Here is a 23,452-nt window from a genome sequence, read left to right on the forward strand (position 1 = left end):
TTCAAGCACAGTTTTTCATTTCAAGCTAGTGTAAACATGAAATAAAATCCAAGCTAAGTTCTCCATGGTTCAAGCTTATGTAAAAACGAACCCATGCCCAATTTACATCTCGTGATTTCCATTTTAAATAGTTGATTTCTCTTAGATGAGCCTTATATGCTTCATTCCATCACCACCATCTCTTTGGCTGATCATATGCTTTCACTTGGTTGTTTTTCCTTTCCTAAGGGACTGTAGCAATGAGTGGTTTTGTTAGCTAGCCTCTTGACCATTATGTGTTTTGAGAAATTCCTCCATTGTCGAAAGCAGTTTCTACCCTTTATACCACTCGTTCCTCTAGGATGAGTCACATTTTAGCTCTTTTCTCGACTCGTAAAACTGAAATGAAAATATTTCCTAGTATTTTTTCCCTTTTTGACTCGTTAAAGAGAATAAAAATGGGGGGTCCGATTTCAGCTCTTTTCCAACCCTTTAAAAATGAAAAGATAGCCGAGCCCTTGTCATTTAGAACTCGTTAATGGATGCGAAACATCATGCGCCCTGTATAAGTTTACCCCCTTTTTCGAGCTGGGATGCACTATTTACGAAAAAGGTACTCCTTGACTGAAATGGTCAAGCAATTCTCTCAAGTATTGTTTTCTACCTTTTCGGGCTCGAGGGACACAAATATACAAAAAGGGATCATGTGGAGTTTTCTTTTACATGTCATTTTCAAACTCTCTAAACATGAAAAAGATACCCAGCTACACCTTTTTTGGACTCATTAAACTATTAAACGACATTGGATTTGTCACCATCACGAACATGAGCTTCTCCTTCTTAGGGCTTGTTAAAATTACTAGGTCGGATTCGCCCTAAGGATGAACTTACAGTGCAAGCATATGCTATCCCCTTCAAGATTGTGATTAAAAAATAATTAGGGTACTCGCTAGAAATGGTGGGGGAATATTTGGAAATCTATCGAGTCGTGTCAGAAGCTTACTCTTGAACATGACACTCTTTGCTTCGTGTCGGGTTGGGACATCCTCCTTAGTATCATTGACCCTCCTAGGTTTGGGCCATTCAATTTTTCCTTCCATTTGATTTCTGCCACGTCATCATGATGACCTATCCTATGGACCCAAAAGCCGCAAAAATTCTAGTTGTGTCACTGATATGTTCAAGAGTTGTCCTTCTGCAGTTACACTTATCTCTGATTCTCTGTATCATCCAAAATCATTTTGCATCCTATCGTCTCGCGTCGATGATGTGGGATTCATTATGGCCCTCCAACACGGTCGCTTTCCATCAACTTCAAATCATTATCTGAGAAGTTGATTGAGAGACTCCCTTCTAGTACCTTAGATCTTGCATGCCCTAATGACAAGTTCTTTTCACTTGATGATGATTTCACATCATTGGCTTTCGATTGAGTGATTTTGTGGATGTTCGACTTCAGTTCCTGTATTCACATTCTGTGGATTTTGCTAATAGTACCTTGATATCCATTATCATTATTGGTGGTACCTCTCGCACTTATTAATAGTTTACATCATCTACTGGTAATTAAGAGACTTCCTAACATGTTCGACATCAACACATCTATTCACATGCTAGGATCTGTACTTTGATCGAGTCGTGTTGGAGCGCAAGACCCTAGACTCAAATCACAAAATTCCAGGTTGTGAAGTAATGTGACATGGTTATGATGATATGCATGTCTCTTTCATATGGTTGGTTGTGACTAGACCATGAGTTATCATATGTGATCCTTCTCATTATTGGATAGCTACGACCATACCTCAATTTCATTATGATCCTCTTTGACGGATGCTTGTGCCCATACCTAGATCCATTTACATGATCATTCTCTAGATGGCTACGGCCATGCCACGATTCATGTATCATTTGATAGATATCTTAGTTTATGTATACGTATTTGTACTTTCGTGCAGGTTTTCTGATGGCAGACTAATTCCCCGTACTGGTTCATAAAGCATTTCATCCCTCACTCCAGCGTGACCTTCACACTTTAGGGGGCATCTGTTACACAAAATTCTATCACTGTCCCTATACTCCCCATTCCTTGATCCTGGAGGACCTCTACAGTGAAACTCGCATGCTTTGCCTTCAATAAGAAACTCCCATTATGTCCTTCTTCATGAACAGATCATTTCCCTTTTGCACCATTTTCCTAGAAACTTTTGTTTTGCCCAATTTACAAAGCGTCCGACGCTAATGACCTTTGTCTCCCCCACGTCAATGTGAAAATATTAGCACTACTCCTCACATCGACTGGAGCAACTGAGCTATTTTTCAGTCACATTGGTCCTATTATGGAAAGTTTTTTAAATTAGAGCCGAAGCTTCCAGCTCTAGAAGCTCTATAACAGAAGTCTGGCAAGTGGTTTGGCTGGATGGGGTCGAGGATGACAGTTTGGTCTCCTTTCCCCTATAATGATGGAACTACCTCAAGGGATAAGTCCTTCTCCCATGAGAAGAGGATCCATCTCCCATCCCTATTTCCTATATAAACCTCCCTTCTTCCCAAGCACAAACTAGTGTGAATGTTATAGTCACGGTTAGAGTTTTTGCTAAGTGTGAGTATACTATTTTGATTAGACAAGAAAGCTATTACTAGTTGTAGCCATCTAGTTGTGTGAGGGAGAAGTGTGTTTGGTTTGGAGTGAAGTCTAAAGGGAAGAGCCTTTAAACTATTGTTGTTTGAAGCCATCATGGAATGCTAGCAGAAGCATGTGGGAACCTGGTCTTGTCAAATGAAGATCGACACGTTAAGATGAATGGTTGTAATGTCTCTTTGATATTAATATATGCAACTATCAATTGATTTCCTACATGTTTTGTAAATTACATATTCGTGTCTTGATGCTTCTTGACTTGTTAAGTAGGTTGAATTGCAATTTATCTATTTTTATGTTTGTGTGTTGCTGTTGCTTACTTGTTTCAGGAACTTGAAGAAGGAAGCGAGCAAGCAAGGATAGAATCAAGCAGGATAAGTGACTAAGAGGTAGGCCTCTTGATTGATTCTAACTTAAGGAAATCTTCCATAGAATGTATCTATTGTGGCTAGACCCATTACCGGGCTAGAGGACTTTGTTCGTGTCTACACTTGTAATTTTGCTTAACTACAATCGCGATGGAAGTTCTTAACCACATATGAATTTGGGTTGTATTTAAATTACATGTGCGCGTTGTTTGGGGAATGGGCCAGCCCATGTGGGGGGCATCCCTTGGATACACCACCGCAAATGACCACTCGTGGAGGAGGAGTGGGGGCCCGAATGGCAGGGGCGGGCCATTGACCTTAGCCCCAGGCACTTAGTCCCCCACGTGGCCAAAATTTTCAAAACATAGGCGTTAGCAGACATTTAAAGTGTCCAACAATTTTGCTCGGTTTTTAGTGAAATTGTTGCTCCGTTAGTGCATTTTGGGGGAGAAATTGTAGGATGGTACCAGATTTTGGGGAATTTGCAGTGTGATTAGAAAACTATTGGGAAATGCCATAAATTCTTCATTTTTTGACTAAATCAGGAGCATAAAGAGGCTACACATATATTTTTGTGCATTCTAGAGCCATTGGAATAGGTTTCACAGAATTTTGAGCATTGTAAACTGATGTATTCACATTTTTTAGCATAATAGAGAGGGTCAAGCCATTGGAAGCTGGACCAAGGAGAGGTAGCCCAGGAGGGGTGAACTCCTTCATCATGTATTGTTGTGATACTATTATGGTGATGTTTATGTATTTTATATGTTGTTTTTTAGTCATTTGTTTATGTTAATTTGCACATAAAAATTACATTAAAAAAACTCAAAACTCATGTTTTAAACTTGCAAACAACCTCACAAATCCTCAAGCATATTTAATATAATTTGAAAGGAATTTTAGCATAGACAAACTAATATTCCCATTCAGATCATCAGGAGGTAGTACTCAGTGGCTAGAACTACTCAGCAAAATGGAGTAGCGGAGAGGAAGAATAGAACAATCTAGGAAATGGCCAAAGCAATGTTGGATGAAGCAGGAGTGTCTTGCAATTTCTGGGGAGAAGCAGTCCAGATAGCTGATATATATGTCAAACATAAATAAAATCACACCTAATAGTGATAAAACTCCCTATGAGTTATGGAAGGGAAGACCTGTATCAATTAAACACCTCAAGGTGTTTGGTAGCAAGTTCTTTATTAAAAGGAATGATATGAATCCTGGAAATTTGATTCATGCACTGCCAAAGGGATATTTCTCAAGTACTCTATTCAAAGCAAAGGATATAAGTGTTTCAACAAGAAGACAAAGAATATTGAGAATTGCATCGACTTAATAGTAGATGAAGTAGGTTCACAACTTGAATCCTATAAAAGTAAAATGAGCTCAGATGATCAAGAAATTTCAGATTTGAGGTCCTTTGATCTGAATGAAATAGATTTAGACAGTGAAGGTGAGGAAGCAGGCACGACTTCAAGGCCAAAGACATCCTCCAGGTATGTACAAAAGGAAAATCCTAAGAGTTAGATTCTTGGAGATCAAAGACATGGTGTCCAAACTTGAAGGAAACTTGTTGGAAATATAATTTATGCAAATTTGGCTATGTTATCATAGATAGAACCAAAGAACCTTTGTCAAGCAAGTGAAGACAAGTTCTGGGTGAGAGCTATGAATGAAGAACTTGATGAAATTGAAAATAATGATACATAAGAGCTTGTTATAAGGTCGAGAGAGAAAATACTTATTGGAACCAAATGGTTTTTAAAGAACAAACTGAATGAACAGGGTCAAGTAATTAGGAACAAATCTCAATTGGTCTGCAAAGGGTATGCCCAAATGGAAGGGGTAAATTTCAAAGAAACCTTTGCACCCATAGCTCGACTGGAAGCTATAAGGATATTTTGTTTTATTTGCATCCATAAGAATATCAAGGTATATTATATGGATGTGAAGTCTTCATTTCTCAATGGATATTTAGAAGAAGAAGTTTACATTGAGAAGCGAGAAGGATTTCTACTCACCTCTGATGAAGGGATCATATGCAAACTAAAGAAGGCCATGTATGGACTTAAACAGGCCCCTAGAACTTGGTATGAAAGGTTGGATAAGTACCTTCAGAAACAAGGGTTTAAGAAAGGCACAATTGACAGTAACCTTCATATAAAATATGAAGGCCACCATTTATTGATAGTAGTTGTGTATGTTGATGATAGAATATTTGGAAGTGATATGGAATAGTTGATGCATCTATTTGCAAAATGTATGCAAACAAAGTTTGAAATGTCCATGATCGTAGAACTTTCCTTCTTCCTGGGTCTGAAAATTACTCAGTCTCCACAAGGAGTGTTTATATCCCAATCCAAATACCTCAAGGAAACTCTGAAGAAATGTGGACTAGAAGATTGCAAACTAGTCAGCATGCCCATGACTACATGCTGCAAACTGTGCAAAGAAGATGGAACGCCACCAGTAAATTAGACTAAATATAGTTAAATGATAGGAAGATTATTTTATCTAACAAATTCAAGGTCAGGCATCATGCAAGTAGTGGGGATTGTGGCCATATTTTAGGGCTTTCCACGAGAGATTCATGTTGTTGTTGTCAAGAGGATTTTCAAATATCTTCAAGGTACAACAGAATATGGATTGTGGTATGCTAAGAGCAAAGATTTCAAATTGAAGGCCTACACAGATGCAGATTGGGATGGAAGCCTTGATGATAGGAGGATTACTTGTGGTGCAACCTTTTTCATCAAAAAATGCTTGGTGTCGTGGGTCAACAAGAAATAGAGCTCCATTTCTCTGTCGACTGTTGAAGCATAGTATATTTCTATTGTTGCCTCTTGTATGTAGATTCTATGGATGACTAAAACCTTGAAATATATATAGATATATCTAACTAATTCCATTCCAATAATGTGTGACAACACAAGTGCCATTAGCATCTCCAAAAATCTAGTCATGCACTCAAAGACTAAGTATATTCCTGTCAAGTTCCATTTCTTAAGGGAACAGGTTGCAACCAACACTATCAGACTTGAATAGGTATCCAGTAAAGAGAATATGGAAGATATATTTACCTAGCCAGTCGCAAGAGAACCATTTGAATATCTCAGAAAGTAGATAGGAGTCATGGTTCCTCCCTCCAAATGACTTCACTTTGGCAGGTGGTCATAGCTACTCAGCATGTGGAACTCATGGGAGAGTAGGCTGCAACAGTTCAGTGGGAGTGCTCAAGAAGTATCCTTTTCCATGGATGTCAAATGGGAAGTAGATTTGCATCAGAGTAGATCATGCCTAACCTGAGGGGGAGATTATGGTGTTGTCATCAATGCCAAAGGGGGATATTTTTGTACATTTTATGCTGTATGGGTGGTTGTGTAAGTGTTGGAATTGAGGTCAAACAGGGTTCAACATGATGATTGGGTGTTTGGGAGGAACCCCATGGTTGTTGGAGTGCTTTGTAGAAAATCATCATAGTAGCAGGCTTACTAAAGAAGTGTGAAAATTATGATTACAATGATGGACCAGATGGAATTCCATGGTAGCTACAAGATTCATGTAAAGAATCATCATAGTAGGAGGCTTACTAAAGAAGCCATAAAATGATCACCATGGTGGTTGAAAGTTCAGTTGTCCAAGCACAAAGTAGAACAATTAAGAAAAAGAGAGGTTTGCAGCCATCTCATAGGTATAATGGACTCAAAGCCTACATAATCCCATATCCAATGCAAATTTCTCTAGAATTTGTTTCTAGTGATATGTGGAAGTTCAAAAATGGATTCCTAGATCAAAATATATGGCCTGCTGAATTTCAGGGATTTGAAGCCTTAGGAAGGAAGGAATATTGGCCATATCGTATATCAGGCATTAAGATTATCAAAGAACAAGATATCAGAGATCAACATATCGGGAATATTGGATATCAGAACCCCGAAGATTGGGGCATCGGCACATCAGATACCAAAACATCGGAGAATTAGAGTAGGTGTCACATCGAAGGTCATAACATAGGGATATTGGAAGCACTGAGGTATCAGAATATCAGAGGATCAAGACATCAAGATATCAAAACTTATTAACCAAGGTATTCTAAGAAGTTACAACATCCTGTATTTTTGGTAGTACCAAAAAGTGCCAAGGAATGTTGAAGAAGATTAACAAATAATTTGGTTGCAAAACCAAGGGTTGACAGACCCTCTTCTCTCTCCTCTGGTAGGACACATGGCGGCATAAGATTGGCTCTGATAAGCTACAGTGTCATCTAATGTCAACATGACGTTGCATTACAATAGGACACGTGGCAGGCTGATTCAATGATATTGGGTGCCCTAATGTGCCAGATCTGGTTGACATGTGTCATCGCTATAAAGATTCCACATGGAGTGATGACATCATATTAGAGGTTGGTATATTGGAGGATTAAGACCTCGTAACTTTGGAACAGATGGTTTTCGAAAAAGTTACAATGGAGGGGTTTTCTGATATTGTGTTGGCTCTTAGTCATGAAAATCCATAGAACCAAGGGAGGAGAGCCTTTGCAAAGGAAGATTGGCCCCCGGCAGGAATAAAATGCCTTAACACCTAAAATCTAAGCTCAAGGTCATAACTCTCGGTCCCATGGAGGAGAAATTCTCAAGGAGATCAATGTCAAAGGAGATAAAGATATTGAGACTGAGAAGTATCGTAACATTGTACCATTGTGAAGTATGATATTTAGTTTCTCCGATAAGGAAGTACATAGAGTTAAAGGATGTATGCATCGGCATCTATGAAATATAATGTAGGCACAAAGGAGTTGGTAGGTGAAAGGGGCTAAACTTGCAAAAGAATCTGTAACAAGAAATAGAGGACACCATTTGTGGTAGAGATGAATACGGGTTGCTTCGCATGCACGAGTGGTTGTGATAAACGAGAACAAAGAAGTCACCTCTATGATATGACAAGATATGTTGAGTGATAAATGAAATTGGGACTCTTGAAGGAGTGTGTAGGTCACCTGAGAATTAATTTCTCAACATGGAGCTCTACACAGTCAAACTATGAAGAAATGCAAGGTCCATCTCTATTTGGGTAATGTGACAAGAAACTACCATAAGATGCAACAGTGGCAAGGGGAGCCATGGCTGAGTACAGTTGGGAAACTAAAGGATATATTGCAAAGAATGCCTCGCGTAGAGTGCCTAAGTGGAAAAAAAACCATCTCTTCTAATGGATAAAATGGGGGTGAGTTGAGAAAATGTGTGAGTGTGTTGTGTTGTGAGAGAAATGGATTGAGACAGAGAGGGTTAAGCACCTGGGAGGACACTACGTGATATAGTGGCAAGAGCAGGTAAAGGGATGTGTGGAGAATTGAAAGGGTAGTGCTGAAGAGGAGTTAGTGGAGTGCCCTTAACAGAGAAGGCAGAGTGAACAAGAAGTGTTGTTGTGAGTAGCGAGAAGATACCTACTGCAAGTGAGAACAGAAGACAGAGTGCAGAAGTCAATTCTGCAAGCAACCATTTTTGGTATTTTACTTGTATTATTGTATGCCTCTATTTTCAGTTTGAAAATTGTATGAAATAGTAGGGCAGTGGCAAGAGCGGGTTGGTTCATACTGAAGAGGTTGGTGCCTCTAGGCGAGTTGTTGTTTGCTTAACCAAAGGGGGTCGGTGCCTCCTGTGAGTGGGTGCTCATAAACAAACATATTTAATTAATTGGTTTCTTAATTTACATCATAAACAAACAAAAAAATTGGGGGTTTTTTTCCTCTGGTTTTCCACGTTAAAAACATTGTGTCAAATGTGTGTTTGAAATATTGTTGGTTCACTGCTTTTGTGAATGAATGCTCTCATAAGTAAAAGAATATAAGAAGGGACTCTAATCATTAAGAAGAAGATAATATTTTCTTAATTACTAATTCACCCCCCCTCTCAACAATTCATTATTTCAACACATTGCTTTCTTCTATTGCTCCTTTTATGTTCTGTTGCATTGATGATGTTGATATTGTTCTTTCTATATAGTTGCATATGCTTCTTAATAATGATGTATATCTGAATAATGTTATGATGTTATAGGGTGAACTGATTCAGGTGGCTCTAGAGACACACACAGGTCAAAGAGGGCTATGGAGGCTCAAAAATCAAAGTGTTTGGATTATGCTTGAACTAGGTTCATGTTAAAGATCTTGTCGTCATGATCACGGTGGTGTGAACGGTTCATCAATCCTAGTCTGTATGCAAAAGTTAGAAGCAATCAAAGTTTAGCTGACTTTTGCTGACTCGACAGGCTTAATAGAGACACAATTTGGAAGTTTTCTGGCAGACGGAATCCAACCAAGTCCAGCAAGATTCCAGGCAAATTTGTGGTCTGTTTAATTTGACTCCTTCAGTCAAATTTTGAAATTTTTGAAAAGGCCTCCTTATTATTAAAATTAAAAAATATATTAAAAAAGGAGATGGTGGGCCACCACCCCCACCACCCCACGCCTCTCTATTATAACCATACGTATTAAATATATGTTTAAACATAGAATGAGGCCAGTGGGAGTTGAACCCATAGCCGGATCCACCGACCCCGCCCATGCGACGGTCCCTCATTGATACAATCCACAAACCAAAACTCTGCCATTTAATTAATACAACCAACAACGCCATGTGACATAACACAACGGTTATAACAATTAATGAAACTGCATGCCACTGTTGCAAAACCACGCACCTATTTTACAATAAAAATAAAAACAAGAGCCAAGTTTGGCATGGGCAAGATTTGATCCCTCAACCCCATGTTTCTAATAGCCTATTTTTACCATTAGGCCAACGAACAAGTGTTGGTAAATTCCACGTAACTTTGTACATATAAACCAAGAATTTTCTTAGTGCGAGGTAGTATGGAGGATCGGAGGAGTGTGCATGGAAATCGAGGCAATTTTTAATTAATTTATTTACAGGTGGAACTATGATTGAGCGAAATTTCCAGGAGGGTGAAATTTTTGCAGTGTTCAAATTGGACAAATTTTATGTCAATCTTACACCTCTCGGTGACACGAACCCAATGGCATAGTTAGTTTCCTGATCTGAGTAGCTAATTTGCAGAGGACTCAGTGGAGGGAATATTTGAGGAATCTAGGGGGAATCTAAAAGATTCCTTAAACCCCAGATTTCCATTTTCTCAGAATTCAGAAATTTGATAGTCGATTTTGCACTATTCGATGCCATAAATCTGATGATGCATTCAGATTTTCCATTTTCTCATTTCGTTTTTCAGCCACTTTTCAAAGTGGAGTGCAAGTGTCAACATTCATGAGCAAGCAGTCATTTCCATGCAATTCGATGTTGTGAGATCGTTGGTACAAACAACATTAGTAGCTTGACATCCTTTTCTTCAGATGGCCCTTGGATGTGAGGTATATGTAGTGTGTTCATGTACTTCTTTTGCTATGCATTGTGCTGCACAGATCCCTGTTTGATGTTTGATGAGGGATCTTGTTTCTTACTTGTTTTCATGATTCTTTCTTGATGTGATGTGGAAACATTTGTGGGATGTACTTGTTGTCTTGATTCGTCATGTTTTATTTGAGATCCTTTGTCGTTACATTGATGGGATACTCATGTGTTTCCATGTATGATTGCACTGAAATCCATTTTATGCCATGTTGGCGGGATGTTCATTATCATGCATGAGTTTGTGTCATGCTAATAGGAGTCCTTTCTTACTGAGAGTTCTTGTAGCAGAACATCTCTTGGAGCCACTCTTGCGTGAGGGAATTTTCCTTGTATGATAGAGACATCACCTCTTATGTACATCATCACTATTGACATCACTTATTGTAGTGGCCTACACCATCTTGACATCGGTGCCCCGATACGCAGTCCCTCCTGGACGAACTCCGTTATCAACATATTGTTGTTTTATGTTGCTGATGATTGTCATGTTCCTCTTCTTTACATCATGCAGATGTATTCATTTATGTTCTTTTAAAAATGCAATTTAACACATCATGAAAGTAAAAGGTCTTGGAAGGGTCCATTGTCATACTCGAACCTGGATCAAGTGGTATCAGAGCAGTCTTTGTGTGGATGTGAATTAAAAGCATGAACAATGGAACATGGAGTGATAGAGGATGAAAAAGTGATGTATGAGACCATGCTCAAAATTTCCAAAAGGGTGGAAATAATGTATGAAACTATACAGAAAGAGATAGAGGAAAAGGAGTGGTTGCAGCATCAGTTGTAAGCCATGGAAGAGGCCTTGGAAGAACTGAAGCACAACAACCAAAGTCTTCAAACAGATAACACTAAATTGAATATGCTTCTACATGAAGAGAAAGAGGAAAAACCAAATTTGCTACGATAGCTGCGAGAAAAGGACGAGGCCTTGGAAAAGCTGTAGCATGACCCATGTGAGGTAAAAAGTAATTCTCTGAATTCATGTATGTGTCATAATGATGATTTCGATGTCTTTGAAAATCATACCATGGGTATTACTCCAAACTGTTGAAGAAAATGGGTTATGAAGGAAAACGCTTTGGCATTAATGGCCAAGGCATTGTCATCCCCATCAAAGTAGAAGAATTACCCCCTCAGACAGGACTTGGGTATGTCAGAAAGGAAGTTGGGGAATGCGTTGAGACAGCTAGCGAACCACCAATAATAGATGATGAGAAGCCCTAATCAGTTCTTTCCAAATCAAAAGAGGAGGTAAAAGATGTTGATTTCCTTTTAGTTTTGTCGTCACATAGTATGATTTCTGTTGGAGATGTGGAGATTCCAATTATAGGGATAAACATGAGGCTCCTTGCCAGGACGAGGCATGAGGAGGAGACACAACTTGGTGTTAATAACCAAGGCATAACTCAACCATTGGAGGTTGTGAAGAGACCTCAATTTGCATGCTTGGGATACACCGAAGGAGAATGCACAAAGGTGTCATATGCTTCTGAGACATTCGTCAAAATTGTCAAGGAAAGAGAATGATGGGAACACATCCCCATCATCCCATGGCAGTGGCCATTGCGGGGAAAGAGATGAGGCAAGCTCTCATCGCCATACTTACACCAGAGACAACAAGGAAAGGTATAACCACTCTCAACATTCGAATGTTCATTTTGATTATAATCATGTTGTTAATGATGAACATAAAACATGGCATCAAAAAACATGTACCTTTTGTGGATTACATAACAATACATTTTCCAATTGTTGGAAAAGAATAGCAGCACACAAAAGGAGGAGGCATGAGCAACCCTCTCAACAACAGGTAAAGAAAAATGTTAAATAGATCTGGAGGAAGAATATATATTGCAGTCATTGTGACAGAAGTGGCCATCAAAGAGCCACATGTTAGAGGCTCCATCTAGGGTAGTGCCTTAAACACAAAGTGTCAGTGCATGAACCTGATGAAGTAGTTGTTCGACAAGCAAAACTGTCACAAGGAGGCAACCCATTCACCTTAATAAGTGAAAAATGGTTTCTAGATATGTTAGCATTTCATGGTCGTGCTTTTGTAAATCATTTGTTGCATTTTAAAATGTAAAAGTGATGATGTGTTTTCCATCACTTGTTAAACAACAATGATGTTTGGTCTTATTCTAGGTCATGTGATACACTGTGAAAGTGATGTCGTGTTTCATCACTTGTCAAAGCAAATACTGATTTTCCTTATTGTTGTAAATCATGTGTTGCAGTGATGATGTGTTTTCCATCACTTGTTGAAGCAACAATGATATGTTGGCCTTGTTTTCGTAGCTGGGGTATTGTGTCCATATTGATGTAAAATTGACCACCGAATATATGTTATAAACTCATGGTAAGTGTGGGATGCTTGGGTCATTAGTTGATCTTGAAAGTCAAGCATGTAATTTCTAAGAACAATGTACTATAGGTTGTAGAGGTTACAGGTGTCAGCTCATCGCTTAAAGCTCTGAAGAACAAAGGTGAAGGAGATGGAAGCAAGACCTTTCAGGACGCTTGTGATGCAGCCAAGGTACAGAGAAGTTGCAGATTATTTTTCTTGCTTTTGGAGGACCAAAAGCTCCTCAGTGGGGAGGATTGATCCAGGTGGCCCCATAGACACACACGGGACAAAGATGGCTTATGGAGGCTCAAAAATCAAATTGTTTGGATTATGCTTGAACCAGGTTCATGTTAAATATCTCATCGTTGTAATCGTGATGGTGCAAATGGTTCGTCAATCCGAGTCTATATGTGAAAGTTAGAAGCATTCAAAGTTTGGTTGACTTTTGCTCATTGGGTAGGCTTAATGGAAACACAATTTGGAAGTTTTCTGGCAGACGGAATCTAGCCAACTTCGGAAAGATTTTGGTGAATTTTTAGCCTGTTTAATTTGACTCCTTCTATCAAATTTTGAAATTTTGTAAGAGGCTTCCTTATTATTAAAAATATATATATCTATATATATATATATATATATGTATCTAGATATATATGTACATATATATATATATATATATATATATATATATATATATATATATATATAGATATATATAAAATAGGTGGTGGGCCACAACCCCCACCACCCCATGCCTCTTTATTATAGCCATACATATTAAATATATGCTTAAACATAGAATGAGGATGGTGGGAGTTGAACCCACGGCCAGATCCACTGGCCCCACCCACGCAGCAGTCCCACGTTGATACAATCCACACACCAAAACACCACCATTTAATTAATCAACCAACAACACCATGTGACATAACACAATAGTTATAAAAATTAATGAAACTGCATGCCACCGTTACAAAACTGCGCACCTATTTTATAATAAAAATAAAAACAAGAGCCAAGTTTTGCATGGGCAGGGTTTGATCCCCTGACCCCATGTTTCTAATAGCCTATTTTTACCATTGGGCCAACAAACAAGTCTTGGTAAATTTCACCTAACTTTTTACATATAAACCGAGCATTTTCTTAGCGCGAGGAAGCATGGAGGATCAGAGGAGCACTCACGGAAACCAAGGCAATTTTTAATTAATTTATTGCAAGTGGAACCATGATTGAGCAAAATTTCCAGGAGGGTGAAATTTTTGTAGTGTCCAAATTGGACAAATTTTATGTCGATCTTATGCCTCTCAGTGACACGAACCCGATGGTGGAGTTAGTTTCTTGATCTGAGTAGCCGATTTGTAGAGGACCCGGAGGAGGGAATCTTTGAGGAATCTAGGGGGAATCTAAAAATTCCTTAAGCCCCAGATTTCCATTTTCTCATAATTCAAAAATTTGATAATAAATTTTGCACTATTCGACACTACAAATCTGATGGCGCATTCACATTTTCTATTTTCTCATTTCATTTTTCGGCCACTTTTGAAAGTGGAGTGCATGTGTCAACATTCATGAGCAAGCAGTCATTTCCATGCAATTCGATGTTGTGAGATCGATGGTACAAACAACTTCAGTAGCTTGACATCCTTTTCTTTAGATGGCCCCCGAATGTGAGGTATATGCAGTGTCTTCATGTACTTCTTTTGATATGCATTGTTTTGCACAAATCCCTGTTTGATGTTTGATGAGGGATCTTGTTTCTTACTTGTTTTCATGATTCCTGCCTTATGTGATGCGGAATCATTTGTGGGGTATACCTTTTGTCATGATTCGTCATGTTTCGTTTGATATCCCTTTATCATTATGTTGATGGGATACTCATCTGTCGCCATGTATGATTGCATTGAAATCCATTTTATGCCATGTTGGCAGGATCTTCATTGTCATGCATGAGTTTGTGTCATATTGATACGAGTCCTTTTTTACTGAGAGTTCTTGTAGCGAAACAGCTCTTGGAGCCACTCCTGCGTGAGGGAATTTTCCTTGTATGATAGCGACATCACCTCTTATGTATATCATCACTATTGACAGCACTTAATGTAGTTGCCTACACCATCTTTACATCGGGGCCCGGAGACATAGTCCCTCTTGGACGAAATCCGTTATCAACATCTTGTTATTTTATGTTGTTGATGATTGTCATGTTCCTCTTCTTTACAACATGCAGATGTATTCATTTATGTTCTTTTAAAAATTCAATTTAACACATCATGAAAGTAAAAGGTCTTGGAAGGGTCCTTTGTCGCACCCGGACCTGGATCATGAACTTAATGTGTTAATGAAGAAATTCAATTATCAAATAAAAGAAAAATATAGCCTTATGGAAAATTAATAGATTACAATTGGATCCATCATCTGACCAAACAATCCAACAAGTATATTTCTCATCCAGATCATCTCACATGTTGCTCGACTTGCAGCCATGTATTCTACTTCTATCAAGATGAGTGCTAGAGATATTTTCTTCTTGTTGTACCAAGAAATCGTTATGGAACCAACAATGAAAATTACAACTGATGCACTCTTTCAATTTGATGGACTCCTTGCTCAATTTACATCCATGAAGCCATAGAGATTCACTCCCTCTATCCATCTATACCATAGTCCAAACTGGGTAGTTCCTTTGAAGTACCTTAGAACATGCTTAGCTTCCCTCCAAAATAGTTTGGTTGGCCTAACCATAACTTCACTCAATTGGTTGACTGCATATCACATATTTGGTCATGTGTTCACAAGATACATGATTGAACCCACCAAATGTCGATAAAAAATAACATCAACTTCCTCACCTGAAGTGGCATCCTCCTTCCTCAAGTTGGTCGCTAGAGGAGTCTCCATGAGTTTGCACCTATCCATGTGAAAGCTCTAAAGTATGTCATTGGCATACTTTCCCTAAGAGAAAAACATTTCGCCATCACCTTGCCATATTTCCAATCAGAGGAAGTAGTGCATGAGACCCATGTCCTTCATTTCAAACTCTCTTGCAAGGTCCTCCTTGCAATATCTAATCAATTGCTCATCACCATTCAAAATTAAGTCATAAACATATAAGACAATAATAAACATTTTACCTTCTACCAAAATATGATAGAGGTTTGCATCAGCTTCACTTTTGGTGAAGCCCAAACCATTGAGATAGCTATCAATCCTGGCGTACACATGAGAATCTCGATCAAAAGTCTCAAAGCCTTTTGGTTACTTGATATACACCTGCTCCTAAATAAATAAATTGAGGAATTTTCTTTTCACATTCATCTAGTGGATCTTCCACCCCATCTGTGTAGCCAGAGCAAGGATTGATATGATGGATGAGTACCTTGATATAGGATCAAAGGTCTCCTTATAGTCAATCCTCTCAACCTAAGAGTACCCCTTGGCCACAAATCTGGCATTGTACTTTTCTATGCTTCCATCTGTTGCATGCTTCACCTTGAAGAACCCATAATTGATTTGTCTACTAGTATTGGGACCACTTCCCAAACAATGTTGTTTACAATGGATTTGTACTCCTCCACCATTTCATCAACCCATAGAGGTTTCTCTATTGATTCTTCGAAATAAGATGGCTCAGTCTCTACAAGCTCAGTCATTAGAGCCATTTAGTCAATCTATCGATTTGGTGACCTTCTCTACCTGCGTTGATTTGAAAGAGCACCCACATTCTCCCTCACATCTTGCATAAGTCTCTCAGCTTCCCTGGTCCTTTTCCTTCCTTCTTTGGATGGCTTTGCTTGAGTGTTTGTCTCCACTCTCTGCTACTCAACTTGTGGCTGCTCCAAAACATCCTAAGGTTCCTCCTTTGGAGCTAAAATATTTTCCTCTAGTGGGATCTAAATCTCCCTCTCAAGGGAGCATCACATGGCTTTGTCTTCATCAAATTTTACATCCCTTTACACAACTGTCATTTTAACAGATGGCAAGTACACACGGTAGTTGTGGGTATTTTTTGTGTAACCCATAAATACCCCCAATTATATTGTTTCCTCTATCTTATTCCTTGATTCTTTAGAGACATGGCAGTAAACAAAGGCTCCAAAAATCCTGAAGTGAGACACATCCAGATTCCTCCCCAATAAATAATCCTCCAGTGTAATCATGCCAAGAATCTAATGAGGACTCCTGTTCTGCAAATAGACTGTTGTGTTGCATGCTTTAGCCCACAAGTACAAAGGCAGGCTTTGGTCATGCAACATCGCCCTTGATGCTACCACAATGCTACGGTTCTTCCTCTCAGCCACCCCATTATGTTGTGGGTTACGAGGCTCTTTCAGCTCTCATTGAATGCCTTATTTTGCACAGAAATTTAAAATTCATTCGACAAATACTCACCTCCATTATTGCTCCTAAGAGCCTTCACCTTCTTGCCTGATCATTCCTTAACCAGTTCCTTGAATTCTACGAACTTGGAGAATGCCTCATCCTTCTTCCGCATGAAGAAGATCCAACACTTCTATGAGAAGTCATCAATAAAAATGACAAAATATTTATTCCTAGTGGTGGAGGTTGTTAAGAAAATTCCACAGACATCAGAGTGGATCCTTTCAAGGACTACATGTGCTTTGTTGTCCCGATCATGGAAAGTCGATTTTTTGTACTTCCCCAAGGTACACCCTTTGCATGTATTATGCTACTCTAGTGCTCCTTTGGGGAGGCTTGTGGTTATCTATTTCATGATCTTCAAAGCACCAAGATGAAAATTGTTGGCATTATGATTAAAGTGTTGTCCTTGATGGCAACTCACTCAGAGGTTGGTACAGTTGCTCAGAGGTTGGTACAGGTGATGGCAGTTAATCAGAAGACAGATCTTAGTACAGCAGGCCAAGAAAGTTCATACACGCAGGTTCATTAAGCCCAAGTCGCGTGTACACGCAGTTTGGCTTCAGTAAAAGCGCGTGTATGTGAAAACGTACCTTTGGTCCATGGCGGTTAGTCCTTGGAAGTTGTGCCTATGGTTTTGGACCATGGCGTCTCGACGGACGTGTTGATCCCTAGTTTTGAAGTTGATGGTATTGTGTTACTATGGTTTTGGACCGTGGTATTGTAAAGGGCCTAAGGCTATATAAGGAGAAGATCATTAGGCAAATGAATGTAAGCAAGGTGCAAGAGTGTGTGAGTGATGAAGATCTGAGGAAGTGTGAGATCCAAGTGCTGTTTATGGGTTGGTGATCTGAACCAAGGTTTCACTCATGTGGAGGATGATGAATGATGGAACGAGATCTCAAGGCTTGGAATGATTATCTTCATATGGTTTGACTGTGGATAGATCAGATCTACTGACGCATGTTTATTATTATGATCTGGGTATGTTTTGATGTCTGATATAGCTGCAGAGTTATAAGTTAGAATTTGCAGATCTTTACGCGGGTTGGCTTTGGTAAAAGAGCGTATACACGCAGGTTGAGTTCATCCAAGTAGCGTATACAATGTGAAGTATGATATTTGAAGATGAAGTTGGATCTGGTTGTTGTTATGTTGTCTGGTTGTTGTTGACAGGGTTACAGTGATTCAGAATTGGGTGTTTCAGTGATTGATGATGCAGGTTGTTCTACAATGGTGATTGTTTCATGGATCCAGTCTGAAAATTGATGAAACGTGGTCCCTGAAGGTTGTAGGGTCAGCACCTACGTACTAGTAAATGGATCAGCTAGTACAAGAGCTGAGGGGGTTGTAGCTCCCTTCCAGGAGCAGCTGGAAAACGAGTGAAGGTTGTAGCCTTCTGTAGGGTTGGCACCTACGTACTAGTAAATGGATCGGCTAGTACAAGAGCTATGAGGGTTGTAGCCCTCTGCAGGTTGCAGCCTGCGTGCTGGTAAATGACTGCACCAGTGCATTGTAAAAGAAGTTTCTTATTAAAGAAGAAAGAGACGAATTGCAGCAGGTGGTTTTCACCCACATTGGGTTTCCACCTTATATCATGGTGTTCATGTGTGTGGCTCTTGTGTGATGTTCTGTTCTATTGTTCTGCACCTGTTTACTGTTAATATGCTTAATAATGATCTGATGCATTTACTGAAGATTAAGATAACTGAATTATAAGATCTCTGGATATACGCGAGTTTCATTAGACACAGTAGCGTGTACACGCAGGTTCACTTAATTGAAGTAGCGTATATGTTTCTGAGTATGAAATTGAAAAAGTTTGATTGATCTGATAATACTGATTCACCCCCCCCTCTCAGTATTATTTCCAACAATTGGTATCAGAGCAAGTCCTTCAGAGAAGCTTGATCGCTTGAAGGAGATTCGTAGAACAATGGGGAAGAAAGCACGTCAGAAGAAGAAGACAGCTCAAAGGAACAATGACAACCTGCCGTTGAATTCAGATCCTGAATCACCTCAGAATGAAGATGGACAAACAAATGAAGCATCAGATCAAACCATAGATCAGCAAGATCTACCTAGCAAAAAGGAGAATGCCCTCAAAGAAGAAATCATCAAATTAGAAGATCTGTTGGAATGTGCCTCCAGAACTCGACAAATGCTGCTAGCACTGAATAAAGAGCAAGAAAACGAGATCCTCAAACTAAGGCATCAGTTGGATGAAGGAAGGAAAGCTGAAGAGACCTTGAAGAAGCAATGTCTAGACAAAGAAGAGCAACATCAAGTTGAGGTAAATATCTTGAAAAGTAAATTAGAAGAAAAGGATAAACTATTACGATTTCAAGATAGTACTAAGATCTTGGATGACATTCTTAGTAGTCAAAGGTCCCCTGCTATCAAAACGGGTCTTGGTTTTCATGAGTCTATTGAAGGTGAATCTGGTTCACAAAGTAAGACAAGAATCTCTCATGCAAAATCTGAAAGGCTCTACAAGGAGATGAAAGGTCAACCTCATCAACAATCAAGGAAAGAGACTTCTCAAAGAAAATCTTTTACTCCTCCCATGAATAATGTTGAATGTTATGTATGTCATAATCTTGGACATGTTGCAGCCATATGTAGAAGAAGAAGGTTTCAAGACCATCATGCAGAAAGATCATCACATTCAAGGTACTTTAATGGATATTGCTTTTCTTGCAATATGTTTGGCCACAAAGCTGCTGATTGCTATAGGAGGAATATGAAACATGTAAGATGCTATGCATGTAACAAGTTTGGACATAGAGCAAAGGATTGCAGGAACAAAGCTCATGATAAGAAGAAATCATCAACATGCTTGAAGATATGGAAGAAGAAGGAAGTTCAGCCAGAAAGATGTGGCACAGCACAGGGTACTCAGCACAGCACAGACATAACAAACTCAGGGGGAGCTGAAGATGTAAAACTCCAGTGTTCTAATTCTCATATGCAAGTTTCATGAAGAAAAGCCGCGTATATACGCTATTTTCACACTGCAAAATCGCGTATATGTCAGTTTGTGAAAAAGCAGTGGGGACAGACTCAGAAAAGGGGTCTGATATGATCCAGTCCAATATATGCTCTATTGGTTAACAGTTACAGTCTGCTGAGGATGTTTGGAAATGTTTTGATACTTGTAAGATGTTAGAAGTGTTTAATCCTAACTTGATGATGATGAGATCTTGATGCTTATTATTGGTGTATGCATGATCAGATCTAACTACAGATGGCACAGGCTCAGGGGGAGCATATACTTCAAATAATGCATTGTTGGCATTATGGTTAGAAGTTGTTGATAAAGTCTATGAAGCTAAATGATACATCTTGTTGTTTGATCAAAGGAATGGCATTGCAGGCTGATGGTACAGATCATATATGATGAATGATAGTCATGGTCTTGAATGAATTGCTGGTCCTAGAACTTGCATCTACTCAGGGGGAGCATGGATGGATTGATACAACTTGGAGCCCATTCAGAAACTTCAGCATGTATCTCTGTTGTGATATCTCTTTTATGGTGTCAAGGTCATGTAACGGCCTATGTTGGTTTCCCCACTATGCCTGGGATGAATGATGTAATGTTCATGTCTTATCATGAGTAAACTCTTAATGTATCTCCACATGGTTAGGTAGATGAGTCAATATTGGTATATCCCCACTAGGTTGGGTGATGAATGTATGTATTGAGTCTTTTGGTGATAGTAAGGTCTTCTATGATGTATAAGTCCTTGTTCTTCTTGAAGAACATCTTTTGCAGATCTTGCCTACAGTCAAGGGGAGCATGAATAGCACAATTCAGCAAGAGCAGGATGGATAGATTGGTACACTTTGGCATACACAAAGGGGGAGCACATTTGGAGATTGCAGCAGGTACTCAGGGGGAGTATGGACAGCAGAAGGTATACCAAAGAAGAGGATATCTTGGTTCGCCCTTTGCCCTTGATGTCAAAGGGGGAGAGTGACTTGGTGTGGTGGTTGCCATCAAGTCCAAAGGGGGAGATTGTTGGCATTATGATTCAAGTGTTGTCCTTGATGGCAACTCACTCAGAGGTTGGTACAGTTGCTCAGAGGTTGGTACAGGTGATGGCACTTAATCAGAAGATAGATCTTAGTACAGCAGGCCAAGAAAGTTCATACACGCAGGTTCATTAAGCCCAAGTCGCGTGTACACGCAGTTTGGCTTCAGTAAAAGCGCGTGTATGTGAAAACGTACCTTTGGTCCATGGCGGTTAGTCCTTGGAAATTGTGCCTATGGTTTTGGACCATGGCGTCTCGACGGACGTGTTGATCCCTAGTTTTGAAGTTGATGGTATTGTGTTACTATGGTTTTGGACCGTGGTATTGTAAAGGGCCTAAGGCTATATAAGGAGAAGATCATTAGGCAAATGAATGTAAGCAAGGTGCAAGAGTGTGTGAGTGATGAAGATCTGAGGAAGTGTGAGATCCAAGTGCTGTTTATGGGTTGGTGATCTGAACCAAGGTTTCACTCATGTGGAGGATGATGAATGATGGAACGAGATCTCAAGGCTTGGAATGATTATCTTCATATGGTTTGACTGTGGATAGATTAGATCTACTAACGCATGTTTATTATTATGATCTGGGTATGTTTTGATGTCTGATATAGCTGCAGAGTTATAAGTTAGAATTTGCAGATCTGTACGCGGGTTGGCTTTGGTAAAAGAGCGTATACACGCAGGTTGAGTTCATCCAAGTAGCGTATACAATGTGAAGTATGATATTTGAAGATGAAGTTGGATCTGGTTGTTGTTATGTTGTCTGGTTGTTGTTGACAGGGTTACAGTGATTCAGAATTGGGTGTTTCAGTGATTGATGATGCAGGTTGTTCTACAATGGTGATTGTTTCATGGATCCAGTCTGAAAATTGATGAAATGTGGTCCCTGAAGGTTGTAGGGTCAGCACCTACGTACTAGTAAATGGATCAGCTAGTACAAGAGCTGAGGGGGTTGTAGCTCCCTTCCAGGAGCAGTTGGAAAACGAGTGAAGGTTGTAGCCTTCTGTAGGGTTGGCACCTACGTACTAGTAAATGGATCGGCTAGTACAAGAGCTATGAGGGTTGTAGCCCTCTGCAGGTTGCAGCCTGCGTGCTAGTAAATGACTGCACCAGTGCATTGTAAAAGAAGTTTCTTATTAAAGAAGAAAGAGACGAATTGCAGCAGGTGGTTTTCACCCACATTGGGTTTCCACCTTATATCATGGTGTTCATGTGTGTGGCTCTTGTGTGATGTTCTGTTCTGTTGTTCTGCACCTGTTTACTGTTAATATGCTTAATAATGATCTGATGCATTTACTGAAGATTAAGATAACTGAATTATAAGATCTCTGGATATACGCGAGTTTCATTAGACACAGTAGCATGTACACGCAGGTTCACTTAATTGAAGTAGCGTATATGTTTCTGAGTATGAAATTGAAAAAGTTTGATTGATCTGATAATACTGATTCACCCCCCCCTCTCAGTATTATTTCCAACAAAAATGGCCAAGTCTTTTATGTCAAAGTTCATGAACATCGTGACTATCCACCTTCTCCAACTTTGTGCTCAATGTAGAACTATATTCCACATCACGATTGTACATATTCTTCACACGAACCCTAATATGCTTCATTTTTCCCATGGCTATGTATCTCAAGAATGCCTTTCCTTTGTTTAATATCAAATCATAACCATACTCTTCCAAAACTGAAATGGAGATGATATTTTTCTTTAGACCCTGAAAAAACATCACATCCTTAAGTCTGAGTGGGGAGCTTGATTTCCTCTTAAAGGTGATTGTACCAATCTTGGTTTTGATGTACGTTCCATCATCCCCCATCTCGATGTGCTTCTGGATATATTTCTCCTCCAAATCACTGAAAAAATATCTATTCCCCTTCATGTGGAATGAGGAACCATTCTCCAAGTACCACACACTCCCCATCACTGCTAGCCATGCATGCAATGAGTGTAAAGTCAAGCTCGAACTGTGAAGCCAAGGCTTCACCTCCTAGTCCTACTGAGGTATTCTTGCTTGTCTTATTTCTTGTCTTCTTGTGTGGACACTTTGTGGCATAGTGCTCGAATTCATGATAGTGAAAGAACTTGATTTTGGACAACTCTTTATTCTTTCCCTCTTGACTAGATTCTACTTTGTATTAGGATTTTTTCCATTTTCCCTTCTTTTCCTTTCCATCTAAGGCACATTTTTCTTCATCCTCGCCCTTAGATGAAGTCTTGTCTCTAGTATTCTGCCTTATTTCCTCATGTACCAATCAAACCATAGGCATTCGCAA

This window comes from Pinus tabuliformis, chromosome 3_2 (assembly GCF_031772625.1).
Source record: "Pinus tabuliformis cultivar Carrire ecotype Pingquan chromosome 3_2, CPIR1, whole genome shotgun sequence".
NCBI classification, from domain to species: Eukaryota; Viridiplantae; Streptophyta; class Pinopsida; order Pinales; family Pinaceae; genus Pinus; species Pinus tabuliformis.